The following is a 19,365-nucleotide window of genomic DNA, read 5'->3' as shown; positions in this document are numbered from 1 at the left end:
CAGTATAATCTGGTGCCTCTACCATATCATCCAACACCACCACAGGGCCACCCAATCCCTCCCCAGCACAATCTAGTTCATCTTCCATGAGACCCAATTCCACCTATGATGCACCCAGATTACATTGAGAGGTATAAGAGACTAAACTCATCTACTTTTATAGGGGCATCCTCTTTTAAAAAGGTCGAGTTTTGGTTAGCTGAGACAGAGAAGGCTTTTGCGACTCTTGGGGGTGGTTCTCGAACAGAAGGTTATACTTACCACCTACATGCTTGTGGGAGAGGCAGGCCACTGATAGCAGCTAAAGCAAGCTACCCTGCCCGTTCTAGTCAGTTGAGAATAGTTTCTAATGGCCTTCAATGCAAAGTACCTCATAGAGCACCTCTGATATTTGAAGGAGATGGAGTTTGTACACCTAGTTTAAGGTGAGATGACTGTGTCAGAGTATGCCTGAAAGTTCCTAAAGTTAGACCAGTATTCCCCTGAGAGCATGATGAATGAAGGCAAGAAGGTAAAGAAGTTCAAATGGGGCCTCCGCCCTGAGATTAGCAGCAGTTGTACGTATTTGAGCTTAGTACCTACTTAGTTATTTTGGCCAACGCACAACTAGTGAAAAGGAATCTTCGCATCTTTCCTCCAGTAATGGGAATCCCAGACCCCTTATTTCACGCCGTAGACCAGCACCTATTGCACCAGCTTAATAGAACAAGAGGGTTAGGCTAGTGACTCATGCTCTTCCTCAAACTCCAACAACAGGGTGCGATAGGACTTGCCAGCATTATGGCAAGCATCATGGGGACAGACCCTGTTATCGTCTCAATAATACCTACCGCATATGTGGGAGTACCCAACATTATACGAGAGAGTGCCCGCAGAACCAGAATAAGGCTAGACCTCCTATCCAGAGCAGAGCTTACAACCTCACTCAACATGATGCTAAACCCAATCTGGACGTGATACAGGATATGTACACTATCTGTAATCACCTTGCACATATTTTGATTGATACTAGTGCTTCATATTCATTTGTCTCACATATTTTTATACAAAACTTAAATGTATCATCGGAAGGACTTATTTCTGTGTTGTTTGTGTCCACTCTTGGAAGTAGGACATCTACTAGGAGAGGTTATATATAAAGCTTGTATCATAAACATAGTAGATAAGAAACTAAGTGTGGATCTGATAAAGATTAACAGGGGAGAATTTGATGTAATCCTAGGAATGAACTGGTTAGCGGCATACCATGCTACCATAGATTACTTAGATAAGAAACTTGTATTTAACCATCATAATGAAGAGCCGTTTACAAGTTAATGAAAATTTTAAATATAATTTCCTTATTTCATATTACTTAACTCTGTTGACTTCTTTACATTAGGCAAACCTAAGAAAGAAGTCTGCATTCAAGAGATTCTGGTAGTCTGAGACTTCTCTTATGTGTTCCCTGATGAACTATCTGAACTGCCAATGGACAAGAAATTTGAGTTCACCATAGATCTCCAACTTGGCACCCAACTTATCTCAGTAGCCCCTTATCGTATGAACTGTATTGAGATAGAAGAACTGAGAAAATAAATTAATGAATTGCAGGACAATGGGTTCATCCAGCATAGTGTATCTCCTTAGGGTGATGGGGTCACATTTGCAAGGAAAGGGGACCGAGCTTTACGATTGTTTATTGACTACAGAGGATTAAACTAGGTCACGGTCAAGAACAAGTACCTCCTCCCAGAATTGATGATATCTTTGACTAGTTGTAGGGCACCTAGTTCTTCTCGAAAATAGATTTACGTTCGAGTTAACACCAAGTAAAGATCAGGATAGATGACATTCCCAAGACAGTTTTCAGAACCATGTACAGACATTATAAGTTTCTGATCATGCTCTTTACACTAACCAACGAGCTAGCCATTTTTATAGACTTGATGAATAGGATTTTCAAACAATTCCTAAATCAGTTCATCATTATATTTATCGATGATATCCTGATATATTCAAAGAGCAGAAAGAAACACACTCACAACTTGACTCAAGTTTTGCAGGTTCTCATGGAGAAGAAATTATATGCCACATTGAGCAAGTGTAGTTTCTGACTCGAGTAGACTACCTTTCTAGGACATATCGTCTTAAGGGATAGAGTATCAGTGAATCCCAAAAAAGTTGAGGTAGTGCTTGGATGAGAAAAATTGACATCAGTTAAGGAGATTCGTAGTTTTCTAGGAATGGTAGGCTATTACCGCAGGTTTATAGAAAGATTTTCCAGTCTAGCCGCTCCATTGACCCGGCTCACAAAGAAGAACATTAAGTTTAAATGGAATACAGACTGCGAAAGGACCTTTACAGAACTCAAGGAACGATTGACTACTGCACCCATGTTGGTCTTATTGAGTGGGACAGAGGGTTATATAGTGTACAGTGATGCCTCTTACCTGGGGTTAGGTTGTATTCTGATGCAGCATGGCAAAGTTATAACCTATGGGTTCAGGCAATTAAAGAGTTATGAGAAAAATTACTCCACTCATTACTTGAAACTTGCTGCCATTATCTACGCATTGAAGACCTGACGTCACTACCTGTATGGGGAGACTTTTGAGATTTTTACTAGTCATAAAAGTTTGAAGCACATATTCACTCAGAATTATCTGAACATGCATCGGAAGTATTGGATAGATCTCCTCAAGGATTATGATTATAATATCTTTTATCACCCGAGTAAGAGTAATATAGTAGCTGACGCGCTAAGCAGAAAAATTGCAGGTATGTTAGCTCACCTAATGGTTTCTAAATGCAGGGTAATTGGAGCCGCACAACAGATACGACTTTAGGACTTAAAGAGATTTACATGTTTAGCCTACCTAACTGTCCAACCCGAATTGATCCAGAGAATAAAAAAAATATAATTAACCAATTCCACCATAGTTGCCCTCAAGAAAGATGCAGAACAGGGAGTATGTCCAGAATTTCGAGTTTATACCGATGGATTGCTTAGGTTTCAGAACATGGTGTGTGTTCCAAATAACAATAAACTAAAAAGAGATATCATAATAGAGGCTCACAGCTCCAAGTTCATTATACATCTCAAAAGTATTAAAATGTATCAAAGTATGCAACTCTGATTTTAGTAGAACGGGATGAAAGGAGGTGGTTGACTTTGTTAACAAGTGTCTAGTATGCCAACATGTTAAAATGGAGCATCAATACTCAAGCGAGCTTCTTCAGCCATTGCTAATTTTGGACTGGAAGTGGGAATATATCATAATGAATTTCGTAATAGGGTTGCCTAAAGCATGCCTATGACATAATGTTATTTGGGTAATTGTCGACCGGTTTACCAAGTCTTCTCACTTCTTACCTATCAAGATGACCGACCCCTTGGATAAGTTAGCAAAAATGTATATTTAAGAGATAGCCAAGTTACATGGAGTTCTAGTGTCAGTAGTATCCGATAAAGACCTCAGGTTCACTTTTCGATTTTGGCTTAGTTTTTAGTAAGCTATGGGAACAAAATTGTCCCTTAGCACCGCATTCCACCCTCAAACCAATGGGCAATCAGAGAGAACCATTCGCACACTGAATGATATGCTCCGAGCTTGTGTTTTAGATTTCAGGGGCCATTGGGATGATCACCTACCTCTGATAGAGTTCGTTTACAATAACAGCTATCATGTAAGCATCAGCATGGCTCCGTACGAGACATTATATGTCCAACCATGCAGATCGTTGATCTGTTGGGAAGAGATGAGTGATAGAAAATTATTCAGGCTAGATCTTGTAGAGGAGACTATAGCCAAGATAGTTAAAATTCGGTAGAACATCAAGACAGTTCAGAGCAGACAGAAAAGTTATGCAGACTCCCGGATGAGGGATTTGGAATTTGGAAAATGTGACCGAGTGTTTTTTAAGGTCACTTCTTTCAAAGGGATTAGTAGGTTTGCCAAGAGAGAAAAATTAAATCTTTGATTTATTGGACCATTTGAGATCTTAAACCGGATTAGTACGACTGCCTAGAGACTGACACTACCTCTGGAACAATTCAAGGTTTATAATGTATTCCATGTATCTATGCTACGCAAGTACAATCCAGACCCCTCACACATTTTGTCCCACGAACCTTTTTTACTCCAGAAGGATCTATCCTATAAGTAGGTACCAGTAGGCATTGTAGACCGAAAGAGTAGAGTACTCCGCAACCGAGAAATTTTATTTATCAAAGTCCTATGGCAGAACCATACGCAAGAAGAGGCCACTTGGAAACTGGAATCAAGCTTCAGGGCCCAGTATTCCCAGCTGTTTGACTAGTAAAAAGGCAATAAATTTGAGGGACCAAATTTCTTTTAAGGGATGAGAGTTGTAACACCCAAGCTCGAAAATTAGCCCGAGATAATTTTACTGATTATGGAATATATATATATATAAATAATTAAAATTTTTATTTTATTTTAATTTGATTGAATTTTTGAAAAAGAAGGAATTAGAGACGAAATTGAAAATAATTTTGGGAATAAGGGATGAAAATTTGAGTTCGGTAGATATTTTTGAAAGAAAAATTAAAAACAGCAGGTCAAAGTGCAAATAAAAAAGTTTGGCCATGCAGGACCACTCAGTCAGCAGCCTTGACAAACTGGAGCATGTCGTGTGGCCAGACGCGTTGACATCGGTGCCACGCAGGAGGCCACGCTGGCGATCTGCGTGCCCTGCGATCGGATAGCTCAAAATCGATCCCGCGCGCGTGGACACCTAGATCTGTTTCTACCTTAGGTGCGATCAGACGATCGAGATTAATCGCGATGAGCGGTCCATATTCATTTTCTCCTTAGGCACGATCAGACAGATGAGATCGATCGCGATGGATGATCTAGATTAACACATAATGGGTATAAATATTTCGCATCACATGGAACTTGAACCTTAGCCGCCAGCCCCCCGCTAGAGAAGAAGGACCAGACACTGAGGAAGTAAGTCGACCGTTGACCATTGCAGCACTAGAGGTACCTCCAACTGCCAAAAAAGGTAAAAAATTCTCCTAACCTTTCAGAATTCGATTTCGAACACCCATGTGGCCATATCGGAGTAAAACAAACGGTGAGTGAGCTAAAAACGACAAGTAAAGTTCGGCAGAGTTGTCACGGCCCAAAACCCACAATCTCCTCCAATGAGCCCCTTCTCGGTTCTCGTTTCGTACAATTTTTTTACCGTTATATTCACCGTTCTATTTTCTGTAGGTTTATCGAAGGAGGAATCTCAGCCGCGAAGGAGAGCCGGCGGAGCTACTGCACCCGAAAATCCCACCACCGGTAGTTTTTAGTTTCTTAATTTTTTTTGGGCCAACCGAGACTCCATAATGTGCTTTTCGCAGGGATACATGTAAAGTCGACTGAAACCAGCCTAAATCAGTCAAAAATGACCAGGCTGAGGCAAACCACCACCACAAGTGGCGGTGCCATTACCAGAGCACGGGAGTGCTGCAGTGCCAAAATCTCGAAATTAGCCAGAAGGAATTTTGAACACCAATTTTTGATTTTTGGAGTATTTTTAAAGTACGTGAAATGTATTTAATATCCGCATAAAAATTTAGAAAATCCGAGAATCGCCAGGAGATGCGGTAGAAAGTAGGTGTTTTAGAAATCGATTTAAGTAAGAATCCTTCATTTTATTCCCTGTTATGGAATTGAAGCTTAATAATCAACCATATGATATTTTGTAAAATTTAAAAAACTTTGAGAATAATTATAGGTCACTAATGGAAGCATAACCAGTTAGTTAATTATTTGTCATTTTTAACTGATTATTTACTTATACAGCTTTAAATACATGATAATATATTGAATAGTTAAATGATTTAGTTGTATTTTCTTAATACATATATCGCTTGTTTTGCGTGATTTACGATTTATTTGTGAAATGTGAAATTAATATACAAATGAAAAATTGCTTGATCATGTGAATTAATAATAAATGGTTATCTTACTGGATATCCTAAGAGATAGTGGACATACCAGTACATAGGGAACCCTACCGTAAACATTACCTCATACTGAATGGGGTATAGATGGATGATATTTTTTGCGCTCATACCAGATAGGTTATGGAGACGGTCCAATTCACCCTCATACTGGATGAGGTATCGAGGGATGTCATTTTTGACGCTCATACCGAATTGGGTATGGGAACGACTGGTTAAGTAATAAGTTTATATTTTGGGTTCACGCATAGAGGGACATCCCTATGGACTTCCAGATGTGCCAGTAAGCAGATAAAAATAAAAGTTGTTATTCTTACTCACTTGTATAAGAAATCATAATATTATTTGAATTATTATCTTTATAGGTCGATTTTGAAAATCTCATAATGGTAAGTATGCAATAAATGATTTTTTATATGATAAATGAACTTACTTAAATTAAGAGCTTCATTAGTCGTTTTATATATTTTTTTTAACAACCTTCATTTTTTATATTGGTGAGTAGTGTGATATTATTATTGGGGTAGTGCAGCTCACCCCTATTAACCATTTTAGATCAAGATCCAGAAATTAATCAGCAGTAAGGCAGTGAATAGGTGTCCCCCGGATCCTATCAAGAGCTAGTGGAGGTTAATCTCCATATAATATTTATTTATTATTTTCATATAGTTATTTCATTTTTTTATGAATCGTTATAAAATAGACATTTTCGTAACCCTATTGGACATTCTAATTTATGTGTAAAAAATGTAAACTCTAACATTATTATACGTTTATGCATCTTTAATTCAAATTTATTTTATCCGGGGTTTGGGTGTCTTTACAAAATAACATCTATATTTATAAATAGAGCATGTATATGCAATGGTGATATATTAAATAATTTCTTTTATTTAGTGACAAGTCTCTCAAAGTCTACAATATCAAAAATTTACTCTTTCGATTTTATTGCTTTGAATATATTATTAATTACATGTAAATTGATTGAACTTCTAATACAACAACTTTAACTTACGAGATAGCTAAATTTATCAATTTTAAAATAAAATCATTTATGTAAATCTAAAATCTAAGATAAAATATTCACATATCTAAAGAAATTCACCAAACAAGGGGACTAAGTAAGAACTATGCATCAACTATAGGTGGCTCACAAAGGGGCAAATGAGAAAAAAGAAAAAGAAAATCCAAGATGTTGGGTGATAATTAGAAGACTATCAATGGCGTTAAATGATTAATAGACTATTAATAAAATCAAGCCTGTCAAACTTAAACTATTCAATTACTTATTTACTCATTATTTATGTATATGTACATAATTTGTTACTTAGGTTATTAGCTTGTTTTGGAATAATCTTTGTTTCATTGTATATATCTTCGTATTATAAGTATGTCATGTAATACCCGTTATTGGATATTGTCTTAAAATTTAAGTCTTATTAAATATTCGTTTTACTCTTTTTGTTTTGTCATTGATTTTGCAGTCGTCTTCAACAAATTTTTTTATCGAATGTAGTTCAAATTTTAATTTTATAAAATAGTATAAAGAATAAAAATGCACAGATGATACAAAATTTTTGAATGAAAATATTACTTTAATTTATGTTGAATTTTATATTCAACTCAAATCAAGTATTTATAATATTTTTCGTAAGTAAATATATATTCATGATTATGAAATTAAATATATGAGCAAAAACAATTTAATTATATATTAAATGTATAAATTATAGTTAATTTTTATACGTTGTAGATATAATATTTACTCAATTTCGCTCTTGGGTCATTAGGCTTTTTAGGAATACGTTGGTTTCATGAGATAAGGTTAAATTATAAATGTTTGCTTAACGCAATTCTAATGATTTGAGAGAATGGTAGTTACTCAAGTTAAAATGAAATTACTCCTTACGATATGTGTGGAATTTGGAATTTGATGATTAAAGAAAATCTTTAAAAAGTGAACTTTACAACTTTTAGATTTGGGAAATAAATAATTATTAACAAAAAAAGGACACCGAAATTAAATATTTAAAATTGTAAAAAAAATTTGATTGTAGTTTTACATTAAAATTATTATTAAAACTTTAATTATTTGAAATAATGAATTCGTTCTTAATGAAGGGTAGGCCGTACTTGGTTGATGTAGTTTTATTTGTATAAATAAATGAACTTTATTAATTTTGCCCCAAAAAATTAAATTTAAATTTATTTCAAAAGTTTTAATGGTTACAAAAAAAAAAAAGTATTTCAAAAAATTTATGGCAGCAATGTAACAATCCCGAAAATTTAAAAGAAAATATATAATAATTTAAGTGCGGCAGCGAAATAAAATGTTAAAATTTATATTGCTTACACAATAATTTAAAAGTACTAAACAAATATTTCGAAATGAATTCTCTAAAAGAAATACGAGAAATAAAAAATAGAAAGTATCTAGTATCTATTCGCAATATTCTTGCGGATCGGGCTCTGAAACCAAGTACTCTTGATCTGAAATGGTTAAATAAATGATGAGCTACACTACCCCAGTAAGGATATCACACTATATCACCGGCACAAAAGCAAAGATTGATATAAAATCAAAACAACTAATAGAGGAATAAATTTAACAAATTCGTTTATCAATCATAAAATCATTTACCGTTCACTTACCATAGTGGAATTTATGAAAACAACCTATAGAGACAATAATACCATACAGATCATAACTTCATGAACAATCAGTAACATAAAACATATCATAAATTCATATTCATTAACAATAAACTAAATCATAACTGTTTCTCATTTCACCAGTCTACTAGTACCCATGGGGGTTCATAGGGATGTCCCATTTACATGTGAACCCTTTCCCTTAACAATCTTAATTACAGGGTCATCCCCATATCCCGTCCGGTATGAGTGTTAAGACATTAAATCTCAATACCCCGTCCTGTATGATACAATGTTTACGGTAGGGTTCCCTACATACCCAGTTCGTCCACCATCTCCCAAGATATCTAGTAAGGTTGTCATTCCATCTGTTTATTTGATCACACCCATTTTCTGTTTTCCTTTAGTCTCAATTACCAAATCAACATAATCAATTTCGTCACACAATTTTTACTGTAAACACACAGAATAAACCATACATGCATTTAAACCATAAAATAGATAAATCAGATACTATCATGCTTTTAGACTATAAAATAAATCAACAGAGAACAATGTCTAGTTCGGGCTCCATTAGCAATCTGTAATTAGTTATGCATATCTATTTAATTTGTACAAAATATCATATTATTATTTATTTAAACTTCAATTCTATGATAGGGAATAGGGTGAGGGGTCCTTACTCGATTTGATACCGAAAAGCTAAACGGTTTACTATGCCTACGGCCGCTCATTGGGCTCCCTGAATTTTTCTCTGGGAACTGAAACGTGCTTATAGGACCTACAAATGTTCCAAATGAACCTAAAATCAGTCTCAAGGCTTGCTTGGCCAATTTCAAAAATCCAACACGGCTGCTCCGCTGTGCTCCGGCCATGGGCGACGACGGTCTGCCTCGGGTCGGTTGTTTTTGGCCAATTCGGCTGATTTTGCATCGATTCCTGTGAGCATACACGCTAAAAGGCTTTGGTGGGCCGAAAAATTACGAAAACTGAAACTCACCGGCGGTGGGGTTCTTTGGTGCGGCGGCTCCTTCGACTCACGTTGCGGTTGGGTGTTTCACTTTGGTCAACCTGTAGAGAAGAAAATAGTGATTACAACGGTAGAAAAATTACGCGAAACAGGAATCGAAAAGGGCCTCATCAGAAGTGGTTTGTGAAATTCTCCACGGCTGCGACGCTAAACTTCGATGGTATTTTTTGGCCAATTGGCCGGTTCTTTCACTCCGATTTGGCTATGAGTGGGTTTAAAATTGAATTTTGTGCAAAAGAAATTTTTTTTACCTTTTTTGGCGGTCGAAAAAGGTTCCGGTGCGACGACGGGTGGCAGCGATCGGCTCCCTGATGGCTGGGTTGTCTTCTCCGGTGAGGGGTTCTGGCTGCTAGGGTTAGGATTTGGGTGTGAATGAGGTTTTTTATACCCATCCACTTTTGATATGGGTCATCCATCGCGTTTGATCTGGACCGTTCGATCGTGATTAAATAGGGAGTGAATCTGGACTGTTCATCGCGATCCAATCTGGGTTGTCCATTGCGATTCACTCTGGGCCGTCCGTGCGCGCGTGAACGGACCTCAGCCGTTCGATCGCACATACACGGACCGCCCATGTGGCTCCCCCCGCGTGGCCTCCCGCGTTAGCGCCTCTGCACTTAACTCGTCGTGGTTGGTCGGGGCTGCTGACTGGGCGTCTAACGTGGCAAATTTTTTTAAAATTACATTTTAACCCTCAATTTTTTATTTTTCTTTCAAAAATACCCCCCGAATCTAATTTTTCACCCTTTTTTTCCAAAATTATTTTCAATTTAATCCTTAATAAATTCTATTTCATTTTTTCATTAAAATATAATATAATAAATTAAATTAAATAATTAAATAATTATATTTATTAATAAAAAATGAAAAAAGAAAGTTTTGGTGGGTGTTACAACTCTCTCCCCCTTAAAAGAAATTTGGTCCCTTAAATTTGTCTTTCACTCTCAATCGAACAGCTGATGATACTGAACTCTAAAGTCTGATTCTAGCTCCTATGTAGCCTCTCTCGGTGTTTGGTTCTGCGATATGACCTTTACAAAGAAAAGTTCTCAGTTGCGGAGTAATATGCTCTTTCGATCCATAATGCCGACCGGTACTTCCTCGTAGGATAGATCCTCCTGGAGTGGAAGAGGCTCGTGGGTCAAGACATGAGAGGGGTCTGGGTTGTACTTGTGTAGCATGGACACATGAAACACATTGTGGACCTTGAAAAGTTCTGGAAGCAGTGCTAGTCTGTGGTACCAATTCTGTCTAATATTTCAAATAGTCCAATAAATCGGGGGTTCAGTTTCTCCTTCCTGCCGAACGTACTGATTCCTTTAAAAGGAGTGACCTTAAGGAACACCCGATCGCCTTTCTCAAATTCTAAATCTCTCCTCTGGGTGTCCGCATAACTCTTCTGTCTGCTCTGAGCCATCTGAATGTTCTTCCTGATCTTAATTATTTTGGATCTAGTCTCCTCTACCAGATCTAGGCCAAATAATTTTTTATCACCCACTTCTTCCCAACAAATCAGCGATCTACATTGGCACCCATATAACGCTTCATACGGAGCCATGCCAATACTCGCTTGGTAGCTGTTGTTGTAAGCAAACTCTATCAGGGGTAGACGATCATTCCAATGGCCCCCGGAGCCAAGGACACAAGCTCAGAGCATATCCTCAAGTGTACGAATTATTCTTTCTGACTGTCCATCAGTCTGAGGATGGAATGTAGTACTGAGGTACAGCTTCATTCCCATGGCTTGCTAAAAGCTATTCCAAAATCGAGAAGTGAACTTGGGGTCCCTGTCGAACACTATTGTCACTAACACTTCATGCAATCTGACTATTTCTCGAATATACATTCTTACTAACTTGTCCAAGGGATCGGTCATCCTGATGGTCAAAAAGTGAGAAGACTTGGTAAGCCGGTCAACAATTACCCAGATGATATTATGTCCTGAGCGTGCCTTAGGTAACCATGTCACGAAATCCATGGTGATATGTTTCCACTTCCATTCTGGGATCAGTAATGGCTGAAGTAGCCTGCCTGGGTATCGATGCTCTGCCTTGACCTGCTGACATGCCAAACACTTATAAACAAAGTCAGCTATATCTCTTTTCATCCCGTTCCACCAAAATCGGAGGCGCATACTTTGGTACATTTTAGTGCTTCCGGGATGCATGGCAAACCTTGAGCTATGGGCCTCTGTCATGATGTCTCTCTTTAACTCACTGTTACTTAGAACACACACCCTGTCTTGGAATTTGAGTAACCCATCGATGAAGACTCGGAATTCTGAGCTAACTCCCTGTTCTGTATCTTTCTTGAAGGCTACTAGAGCGAAATCAGCGAACTGAGCTTCCCTTATTCTCTGGATTAACTCATGTTGAATGGTCAGATGACCCAAACGTGTGACTCTCCTCAAGTCCTGAACCTGTACCTATTGTGTGGCCCCAATCTGCCTACATTTTGAAACTATCAAATGGGCTAATATACCTGCACTTTTTTTTGTTGAGTGCGTGGGCTACTACGTTGCCCTTACCCGAGTGATATAAGATATCACAATCATAGTCCTTAAGAAGTTCTATCCACCTTCTTTGACGCATGTTGAGATCCTTTTGAGTGAATATATGTTTCAAACTCTTGTGATCAGTATAGATCTGAAAGGTCTCTTCATATAAATACTGGCGCCAAGTCTTCAAGACGTGTATGATTGCGGCAAACTCTAAGTCAGGCATTAGATAGTTTTTCTCATGACTCTTCAACTGTCTGGGCCAATAGGCTATGACTTTTCCATGCTGCATTAAAACACAACTCAGGCCTAGATAGGAGGCATCACTGTAAACTGTATATCCCCCCGATCTACTATGTAAGGCCAGCACAAATGCAGTAGTCAGTCACTTCTTTAGTTCTGAAAAACTTCTTTTACAGTCCTCATTCCACTCAAACTTGACATTCTTCTTTGTGAGTTGGGTCAGGGGAGTAGTTAGGCTACAAAACCGTTCTACAAACTTGCGGTAATAGCCCGTTATTCCCAGAAAGCTATAAAACTCCTTAACTGATGTCAATTTCTTCCAGCCGAGTACTGGTTCAACCTTTTCAAGGTTCATTGACACTTCATCCTTTGATACGATGTATCCCAGGAAAGTAGTCTGCTCAAGCCAAAATCCACACTTACTCAACTTTGTATACAACTTCTTTCCTATGAGAACCTGCAAAACCTATGCTAGATGGTGAGCATGTTCCTCTCTACTTTTTGAATAAACCAGGATATTATTAATGAACACGATAACAAATTGATCCAAGAATTATCTGAAGACCTTGTTCATCAAATCTATGAAGATGGTTGGGGTGTTGGTTACCCAAATGATATGACCAGAAACTCATAATGTCCGTACCTGATTCGAAAGTCTGTCTTGGGGATGTCTTCTGTCTTGATTTTCATATGATGGTAACCTGAACGTATGTCTATTTAGGAGAAGACATGCGCCTCCTGCAACTGATCGAAGAGGTCATCAATCCTGCGAAGGGGATACTTGTTCTTGATTGTGACTCTGTTCAACCCTCTGTAATCAATACATAACATCAACGTCCCATCTCCCTTTCTAGCAAAAGTAACTCCAGCACCCCAAGGGGGACACACTATGTTTGATAAAACTACAGTCCTGCAATTCAGTGATCTGTTTCGTCAGTTCCTCCATTTCAACATGGCTTATGCGGTAAGGAGCAACCGAAATATGTTGGGTGTTTGGCTGGAGGTCTATGGTGAATTTGATTTTCCTGTCCACTTACAGTCTGGGTAGTTCATTCAAAAATACATCTGAAAAGTCTCGGACTACTGGGATCTCTTGAATACAATTTTCTTTTTTGGATTTGCCTAGTTAGAGAAAACAGTAGGGTTAAAATACTCGACGAATAAGAAAATTTGTCATGAAGGAAGAAGTAGTAAATTATTTTACTAATTTGTAAATGGCTCCTCATTAAGAGGATTTAATACAACCTTCTTGCTAAAACAATCTATGGTGGCGTGATATGCCACTAGCCAATTCATTTCTAAAATTACATCAAAAATTTTTGTGTCTAATTCTATTAGGTTCACACTCAATTTTCTATCTGCTATCTCTACTACACAAGCCCTGTAGACAACTTCTCCCAGCATCTCAAATATCCGGTCAACATTTTCCCTAAACGAACCATCACGGGCTGCTCAGTTTAGTGGAGATCTTCATCTCCTCATCTCTCTGTACCTGCATTTCATAAGGAAAGATTGAGTGATAATTCATTAGTTTGGTATTTTCCTAAGTATCATTGTGTAAGGAATGGGTCTGAGGAACGTGGATTTGATACCAACTGTAACAACCTCAAAAATTCAAAAGGAAATATATAATAATTTAAGTGCAGAAGCGAAATAAAAGGTTAAGGTTTACATCTCTTACACAATAACTTAAAAGTACTAAACAAACATTTCAGAATGAATTCTCTGAAAGAAATACGAGAAATAAGAAAAGTAATGAAAAATAGAAAGTATCTAGCATCTACTCGCAATCTTCTTATGGATCGGACTCTGGAACCAAGTTCTTTTGATCTGAAATAGTTAAATAAAGGATGAGTTACACTAGCTTAGTAAGGATATTACACTATATCACCGGCACAGAAGCAAAAGTTGGTACAAAATTAAAACAACTAGTGGAGCACTAAATTTAGCAAATTCGTTTATCAATCATAAAATCATTTATCGTTCACTTACCATAGTAGAATCTATGAAACCAACCGATAGAGACAATAATACCATACAGATTATAACTTCATGAACAATCAACAACATAGAACATATCATAAATTCATATCCATTAACAATAAACCAAACCATAACTGTTTCTCATTTCACTAGCCTACTAATATCCATGGAGATTCATAGGGATGTCCCCTCTACACGTGAACCCTTTTCCTTAACAATCTCAATTACAGGGCCGTCCCCATATCCTGTCCAGTATGAGCGTCAAGACATTAAACCTCAATACCCCGTCCGGTATGAGAGTGAAGTAGGCCGTCCCCATACCACATTTGATATGAGCGCCAAATTACCAAGTCTCTATACCCCGTCTGGTATGAGACAACCTTCACGGTAGGGTTCCCTACATACCCGGTCCGTTCACCATCTCCCAAGATATCTAGTAAGGCTGTCATTCCATCTGTTTATTTGATCACACCCATTTTCTGTTGTCCTTTAGTCTCAATTACCAAATCAACATAATTAATTTCGTCACACAATTTTTACCGTAAATACATAGAATAAACCATACATGCATTTAAATCATAAAATAGATAAATCAGATACTATCATGATTTTAGACTGTAAAATAAATTAACAGAAAATAATGTCCGGTTTGGGCTCCATTAAAAATCTGTAATTAGTTATGCACATCTATTTAAAATTGAATTTCATGCAAAAGGAGAAATTTTTACCTTTTTGAACGGTCGAAAAGGGTTCCGATGCAGCGGCGGGTGGCGGCCGTCAGCTTCCCGACAAATGGGTTGTCTTCTCCGGTGAGGTGTTCTGGCGGCTAGGGTTAGGGTTTGGGTGCGGATGGGATTATTTTTATACATCCGTTTTTTATTTGGGTCTTTCATCGCGTTTGATCTGGACCATCCGATCGCGATTAAATAGGGAGTGAATCTGGATTGTTCATCGCGATCCAATCTGGACCGTCCATCGCGATTCACTCTGGGCCATCCGTGCGCGCAGGAACGGACCTCAGCCGTTCGATTGAAAATAGGGTGAGGGGAACTTACTCGATTTGACGCCGAAAAATTAAACGGTTTACTGCGCCTACAGGCGGTCCCTTGGTTCTCTAAATTTTTCTTTAGAAACTGAAACGCAATTATAGTACATACAAATGTTTAAAATAAAGCAAAAATCAGTCCCAGAGCCTGCTCAGCCAATTTCAAAAATTCAGCACGACAAATCTGTCGTGCTCCAGCGTCAGTGTCGTTGCCCGCAGCAGCAGTCCACCTCGGGTCGGCCATTTTTTTGCCATTTTTGGCCGAATTCGGTCGATTTTGCATTGATTCTTGCCAGCACACACGCTAAAGAGCCTCGGTGGGCCGAAAAAATATGAAAAATTGAAACTCACCGATGGGGGGCTCTCCGGTGCAGCGGCTCTTCCGGCTCACATTGCAGTTGGGTGTTTCGCTTTGGTTAACCTGTAGAGAAGAAAACGATTATTACAACGGTGGAAAAATTATGCAAAACGGAAATCGAGAAGGGCCTCATCGGAAGCAGTTTGTGAAATTCTCCGCGGCGGGCTTCGATGGTGTTTTCTAACCAATTGGCCAGTTTTTTCACTCCGATTTGGTCATGGTTGGGTTTAAAATTGAATTTTGTGAAATTTTTTTTAAACCTTTTTTAACAATTAGAAAGGGTTCCGGTGCGGCGGCGGATGGCGGCAATCGGCTTCCCGGCAGCTAGGTTGTCTGCTCCGACGAGAGATTCTGGAGGCTAGGGTTAGGGTTTGGGTGCAGATGGGGTTATTTATACCCATCCGCTTTTGATCTGAGCCGTCCATCACGTTTGATGTGGACCGTCTGATTGTAATTAAATAAGAAGTGAATCTGAACCGTTCATCGTGATCCAATCTGCACCGTCCATCGTGATTCACTCTGGACCATCTGTGCGCGCAGGAACGAACCTCAGTCGTTCTATCTGAAATAAGGTGAAGGGTCCTTACTCGATTTAACACCGAAAAACTAAACAGTTTATTGCGTCTACGGGTAGTCCCTAGGTTCCCTGAATTCTTCTCCGGGAACTGAAACGCGATTATAGTACCTATAAATGTTCCAAATAAACTAAAAATCAGTCCTAGGGCCTGCTCGGCCAATTTCAGAAATTCAGCACAGCGGCTCTGCCGTGCTCTGGCGGGCGGCAGCGGTCCACCTCGGGTCGGCCGATTTTGCGTCGATTCCTGCAAGCACACACATTAAAGGGCCTCGTTGGGCCGAAAAAATACGAAAAACTAAAACTCACCGGTGAGGTGCTCTTTGGCGTGACGGCTCCTCCGGCTCACGTTGCAGTTGGGTGTTTTACTTCGGTCAACCTGTAGAGAAGAAAACAATGATTACAACGGTGGAAAAATTATGCCAAAGGAGAATCGGGAAGGGCCTCATCGGAGGTAATTTGTGAAATTCCCCGCGACGGCGTCGCCAGGCTTCGATGGTGTTTTCTGGCCAATTGGCCGGTTCTTTCACTCCAATTTTTTCATGGGTGGGTTTAAAATTGAATTTCATGCAAGAAAAATTTTTTTTACTTTTTTTGGCGGTCGAAAAAGGTTCTGGTGCGACAGTGGGTGGCGGCAGTCGATTCCCCAGCAGCTGGGTTATCTTCTCGAGCGAGGGATTCTGGCGGTTAAGGTTAGGGTTTCGGTACGAATGGAGTTATTTATACTCATTGGCTTTTGATCTAGGTCGTCCATCACGTTTGATCTGAACTATCCAATCGCAATTAAATAAGAAGTAAATATGGACCGTTCATCGCGATCCAATCTGGACCATCCATCACGATTCACTCTAGGTCGTCTGTGCGTGCGGAAACGGATCTCAGCCGTTCGATTAGGAATAGGGTGAGGGGTCTTTGCTCGATTTATCGCTGAAAAGCTAAATGGTTTACTGCGACTACGGATGGTCCCTAGGTTCCCCAAATTTTTCTTCGAGAACTGAAACACGCTTATAGTACCTACAAATGTTCCAAATAAACCTAAAATCAGTCCCAGGGCCTGCTCGATGAATTTTGAAAATTTGGCACGGCAGCTCCGCCGTGCTCTGGTGACGGCGTCACGGCCCGCCGCAGTGATCCGCCTCGGATCGGTCGTTTTCAGTTGATGTTACATCGATTCCTGCAAGCACACACACTAAAGGGCCTTGGTGGGCCGAAAAAATACGAAAAACTGAAACTCACCACCGGCGAGTCTCTCCGATGCGGCAGCTCCTCCGGCTCATGTTATAATTGGATGTTTCGCTTCGGTCAATCTGTAGAGAAGAAAATGGTGATTACAACGGTGGAAAAATTACGCGAAACGAAAATCGAAAAGGGCCTCATCAGAGGCAGTTTGTGAAATTCCCCGCGACGAGCTTTGATGGTGTTTTCCGGCCAATTGGTCGGTTCTTTCACTCCGATTTAGCTACGGATGGGTTTAAAATTGAATTTCGTACAAAATTTTTTTTTTTAACCTTTTTTGGCGGTCGGAAAGGGTTCCGGTGCGGCGGCTGGTTCTCTTCTCTAGCGAGGGGCTCTGGCGGCTAGGGTTAGGGTTCTGGTGCAGATGAAGTTATATATACACATCCGCTTTTGATCTGGGTCATCCATCGCGTTCGATCTGTACTGTCAATAGCGATTAAATAGGGAGTGAATCTGAACCGTTCATCACGATCCAATCTGAGCCGTCCATCGCGATTCACTCTGGGCCATCTGTGCGTGCGGGAACGAATCTCAGCCGTTCGATCGCAAGCACGCGGATCACCCATGTAGCCCCCCCTGCATCAGCACCTCTGCCACTTGGCGCGTCCTGGTTGGTCGGGGCTGCTAACCGAGCGTCTGAGGTGATAATTTTTTTCTAAATTGCGTTTTGACTCTCGGTTTCTGATTTTTCTTTCAAAAATACTCCCCGAATCTAATTTTTCATCCATTTTTTCCTAAATTGTTTTCAATTTAATTCTTAATAAATTTTATTCTATTTTTTTATTAAATTAAAATAAAATAAAATATAATAAATTAAATTAAATAAATAAATAATTATATTTATTAGTAAAAAAAAAAAAAAAATTGGTTGGTATTACGAGCAATGTATTTATTTATTTATTATATTGACATCATTTTATAATTTATTTGACTATTTTAAATAATATAATAAAAAATTATGAATTTCAATTTTAAACCAATAGAACTAAATTATTTTATATTTTGTAATTTATTCAAGTTTAATCTTTAGTGGAGGCTCATATGCGAGACACAGAGTTAAGGTTGCAATTCAGTCTCGCTTTAACTTGGATATTCAAATGTTTTTAAAAATTAATTTTAAGACTGTAAATATATTTAAATAATTCTAATTTAAATAAATAATTTTTTTTTGTACAATAAAAAAAGCAACAAAAATAAATAAAAAAATTAATACTCAATCAAACAGGTCCAAACTGTATTGTAGTGATTTAGATAAAAAAAAAAATTGATAAAAATCTTTAAAAACATGTTAAAATTTGATTAAATTGTATTAAAAAATATGGTGAATTCACTTAACCAATTGACCAGTAAAAGTATTATCTTTGCAAGTACAGAGCCTTTATGGTTCACCATCTCCATGGATGACAAAGTATTCTTGCATTAATTATATCAAATTTATTTGATGTAAAGAAAGTTGATTTCAATAATAATAAGTTTTTCCTTCCCTTCTATTCGAGCAAGCTTAAATCCTTCAAGAACCTTATAGAATTCAACTAAAATTTTACGATTAATATCGAGATTGCACAGCAACTTAGTAACCTAATAACGACCGTGATTATTTCTAATAAGATCGGTTGATGCTGCTTTCCTAGGGTTACCTCTTCTTACATAACCATGATTTTTGAGTTTGAACTAATATGAGGAAGTGGCACTCTAGCCAAGAACAAGAGAATCAAGAGGAATTCTCCATAATCACAATTCTGGAAAATGTCTTTATTCATCTTACTCCAAATAATCAATAGT

This window comes from Carica papaya, chromosome 5 (genome assembly GCF_054855325.1).
Source record: "Carica papaya isolate Zhongbai chromosome 5, ASM5485532v1, whole genome shotgun sequence".
Lineage (NCBI taxonomy): Eukaryota > Viridiplantae > Streptophyta > Magnoliopsida > Brassicales > Caricaceae > Carica > Carica papaya.
Note: the sequence above shows the minus strand (reverse complement) of the source record.